We start from the raw sequence: 5,097 nt of genomic DNA on the forward strand, positions 1-5,097 counted from the left end.
TTTTTTTTGTGAGATAGAGTCTCACTCTGTCGCCCCAGGCTGGAGTGCAGTGGCACGATCTTGGCTCACTGCAAGCTCCATCTCTTGGGCTCAAATCATTCTCTTGCTTCAGTCTCCCGAGTACCTGGGATTATAGGTGTCTGCCACTACACCCAGCTAATTTTTGTATTTTTAGTAGGGACGGGTTTTATCATGTTGGTCAGGCTGGTTTCAAACTCCTGACCTCAGGTGATCGGCCTGCCTCAGCCTCCCAAAATACTGGGATTACAGGTGTGAGCCACAACACCTGGCCTAAATTATAGTATTATGCTTTTTGCTAGATCCTAAACTTCCCTCCTGCACCTGGACTTTGTTGCTGTTGTTTTTGTGCTTTTTTTGTTTTGGTTTCGTTTTTAGCCTTTGTATACACCTGTTTCTCCTGGCTATGTTCTATATCAAGGGCTGACAAACTATAGCCCACAGACCTACTTTGGGCTTAACTCATACATACCCATTCATTTAAGTATTTTCATTAAGTATGCTACAACAGCAGAGATGAATAGTTGTGACAAAGACCATATGGCCTGCAATGCTTAAAAAATTTGCTATCTGGCCCTTTGCAGAAAAAGTTTTCCCACCCCTGCTCTAGCCTCTCTGTCTTTACTCACCATATATTATCTCCCCAGGTATTATAGGTTTAAAATATGTCCACAAATCCTCCAACAAAATGACCTTCAAAAGTTGGAACCCCCATCCCCTTGAATATAGGCTGGAATTTGTGACTTGCTTACAACAAGTAGGACATGGCAGAGGCGACAGTGTGTGACTTCTTAGACTAGGTCATAAAGGGCATTGTGACTTCCACTTTGCTCTTTTTAGATTACTAATTCTGGAAGAAGCCAACATCCATATCATGAAAATACTCAAGCAGACTGTGGGGAGTCCCACATGTAGAGGAGCTGAGGCCTCCTGCCAACAGCCAGCACCAACTTGCCAGGCATGTGGGAGCCACCTTAGAAGCTGATACTGCAGGCTCAGTTAATCCTTTAGAGGAACTTGCTGACTTGCAGGCCCAGTCCACATCTTGGCTCAAACCTCAGAACAGACCTTAAGGCAGAACTATATGGCTAAGCCACATTCCAAATACCTGCCCCACAGAAACAGTGAGGATAACAAATACTTAATGTTGTTTTAAGCCACTAAGCTTCGGGTTAATTTCTTATACAGTAATTGATAACTAATACATAAGAGAACCTTCATTTACCATCTACTGGCCAAAGACTCAAATATACAACCACAGCCTGGACCTCTCCTATGACCTCAAACCTTCATATATAACTACCTATTCCAGGTCTGTTCCTAGAGAGCTCAAAGGCATCTAAAACCCAACATGGGTGACTTTGGTCTCTTTCCCTAGACAGGATCTCCCTCCAGTATTCTCTATCCCAGTAAATGGCATAATGAGCTTAATCCATAAACTACAACTTTGGCCATCTGTGATACTTCTTTGTCCTTCACACCCTGTATTCAATCTATCATCAATTTCAAACATATTAACTAATATGTAGTTTTCAAATCAGGATGTTTCTCTCCAGCAGAACTATAGAGATGCTCTTTCATTGCCTCTGGCATCTGCTGATCATGAGAAGTCTTCTGTAAGAGCATCATTCTTTGAAGGCAATCTATCTTTCCTTCTGATAGCTTTTGATGTTTTCTGAATAACTTTGAGCCTAAACCTGGGTTTGCTTTTATTCATCCTACCTGTGGTCTTTACAATCTGAAGACATATCGCTTTTCAGCTCTCAAAAAACTCCATTATCTCCCTGAATATTGCCTTTTGACTCTTGTCTCTATTTTCTCTATAACAGTTAGGGTCCAGTCGGCCACATCAGTTGTTTTAATAGACAAAAATTAACCTAAATAGCTGTTCATCAGGTAAAGGGCAAAAAGAGAGCATTGAGGCATGGAAGGAACTGCAGAAGGATGCTACCCCACTTAGGGTTAAGGGAACAAAAGGATGAGGTGAGAATTACTAAAATTTAGAAACTTGAAGGAGGGGCCCTGCAGAATTGAAATTAACACTTTTGAGCAGAGTCTGCTGGCCTGTTGGTACTTGCGTTTCTGAGGGATGCAATGAGGTTGGTTATACAAGTTTTGGAACAACTGCAAATTAAAATAACTGCTGCTACCAGAATGAATTTCACCAGCAAGACAGGCATTAAACGTCATTTGTAAAGCATTCATCTACTCTCAGAACTCAATATACTGAATCTTCGACATACAACAATGGCTTTGTTTTTGACATGTGTCAGTTTCCCTTTTGCTTTCCAGCTCAGCTATATATTTTACGCATGTCTGTGTATTTATAGCAGATAGAAGTGATTCCCTTCACCAGCTTAGCCATTTTTCAAGAGTTTGTATCCACTTCTCTGCATCTTTATGGTACACTACCCTAACCCAAAACATTATCATTTCTTCCCCAGACTACTAGTACCATCTTCTAACTCATCTACCTGCCTTTGTTCTTACATGTCCACCATCTTTTCTCCACCCTGCAGCAAATGTTTTCTAAACACCAGTCTAAGAACATTGTCTCTTAGATGGGTTTGGTGGCTCAGGCCTGTAATCCCAGCACTTTGGGAGGCCAAGGTGGGTGGATCACCTGAGGTCAGGAGTTCAAGGCCAGCCTGGCCAACATGATGAAATCATGTCTCTACTAAAAATACAAAAATTAGCTGGGCATGGTGGCATGCACCTGTAGTCCCAGCAACTCAGGAGGTTGAGGCAGGAGAATCACTTGAACCCAGGAGGAAGAGGCTGCAGTGAGCTGAGACCGTGCAACTGCACTGCAGCCTGGATGACAGAGTGAGGTTGTCTTAAATAAATAAATAAAACATTATTTCTCATTTAAGTCCCTTCCCATTGCTATTAGAATAAAGATAAACATGTTGCATATGCCCAACAAGGCCTTGTATGTACGACCCAGTGCTATCTTGCATTGTGCTCCTTCTTTTCTGTGTTTTCTGGCCACTCTGGCCTCCTTTGCTATTTTCAAATAGGACAAAGCCTTTGCATGTGCTGATACCCCTGTCTGCATTACTCCTCTTCCCAACTCTGCCCATTTAATCATCACTCATCCTAAAGAAAACAAGTCAAATGTCATTTCTTCCATGAAGCCTTCCTTGCCTTCAAACTAGGTCGGCACTCTATATATATGGTATCTTGGCCCTGGATAGATTTATTTTACACAATGTATCATGGATTATTTGGTAAAGTCTCCTCTCTGGGGCCATAAACTCCAAAAGAAAAGAGGCATAGCATCTATGCTCCTAGCAAGAGTTTCTGCCACACAATAAACATTTAATAGCTCTTTATAGAATGAATAAATGAGCCATATTGAATGTTGATTGAATTTCAACAAGCTTTGCAGAAATCAGACTATAATGATTATCCCTTTCACTGGACTTCTGACACTTGTAATTCATCTGGCATATTTCCTTTCTTTTCTGCCATGGGCTTGGTAGTCTCGGTTAACATACTATTGATTAAGGTCAGGGGCCTCTATGTTATTTCTGAATTCCCAGTGTCTAGCACAATGCTGTTGAAATAGTATGAAATCAACACATTTTTATTATTCATGATAATGATTAAGAACTTAATGCCATTATAGTTAATGTAGTAAAATTTTGTGAATTCAATAATGCCCCTAAGTAGTATACAACTTGGAAAGCATGCTCTTCTCAAGTAATTAAATGTTATAATTATCTAACGCATTATTATTCTATATAAAATTTCATAGATGTTAGTTCATTATTTCCAGCCCTTTATATTTTAAATTAATGATATAGTAATTTTTAAAAATCAAATCTTTGCTTTACTTTAGCTGAAGACATAAATGTCTTCAGATGGTGCTCAAAATGGTTTAAATTACACGAACATGCAGTGAAATCTTAGAAAGGCTCCAAAGTATTCCCTAAGAATGATACATGAGCCAAGGACATGGCATTCATGTTGGAGGATCTTTTTCCCTCTGAACAAGTTTGATAAAATGCCTTATTTTTTCCACTTTGACCTTTAGCACTTAGAAATCATTTGTTTTACAAAAGCCCTGTGGTTCAACATTACAGCAGCCAGAATAGTGACTTCGGTCTTATATTTCAGTTGTGCATGGTTCATGACTTTAGCTTAAGGTAGTGATTTTACATAAAAGTTTTTAGATAGATTTCACTCCTCTGCCTTTGTTGGTTTCTTCTGTACTTCTACAAAGAACAGCTTTGTGGTTTCTAGGCTGGCTTCAAGCACAGTACTATAGCTCCACAACCTTGTCCAACTGTTAGAATCATGCCATTTTATAGCAGCTCCACACTTACATTCGCTCACCCAGGTTCTGAGTTTCAGCTATCTTCTTATCTTTGCCATTTTTACAAAAGAAGTTTGTTGTATTTTAGCACCCAAACACAGTAGTATCTTATATCTTACTTTCAGGAAGAGGCCTTCAAATACCTCCTAGTGTTATATTTATGATTCTTTGCCACCAGGTTTTCAGGCTTGTTGCAGCATGATTTACACTGCAGACCTCCCTAAATGTAGTTAACTTTCATTCGTCATCACCATCCAGATATTTTAATTTGGTATATCTGGGAGGCATAATAGCCAATGCTTTGCCAGAGAGCTATAAATATTGGTATGAGTTTCACATTTCCACTTGACAGTAAGAGTGTCTCAATTGATAGTGATCTTAGGACTTCTTGTCAGCATAACAAATACATCAACAGGCCTTGTCATGAATTTTCCAGACATTTGTAGAATCGTGAAAGTTTTTTCACATTAAAATGAGAAAATATCACACACAGAAAATATTATTTTTTATAAGATTATTACGTAAAATATAAGATTGTGAATTGTACAGTTGCATACAATATTTATTACATTGGAACTTTGTGCATTTATGAAATCATTTACTACTTATTTATAAATGTACGAAGAAACATTTAGCAGCAATTTTGTTCTTAATTCTTTTGAAGTCTGTTGACTTATGTCTATTTTTCTTTCTTTTTTTTTTTTTTTTTTTTTTTTGAGACGGAGTTTCGCTCTTGTTACCCAGGCTGGAGTGCAATG

This window comes from Cebus imitator, unplaced genomic scaffold, assembly GCF_001604975.1.
Source record: "Cebus imitator isolate Cc_AM_T3 unplaced genomic scaffold, Cebus_imitator-1.0 Scaffold236, whole genome shotgun sequence".
Taxonomy (NCBI): domain Eukaryota; kingdom Metazoa; phylum Chordata; class Mammalia; order Primates; family Cebidae; genus Cebus; species Cebus imitator.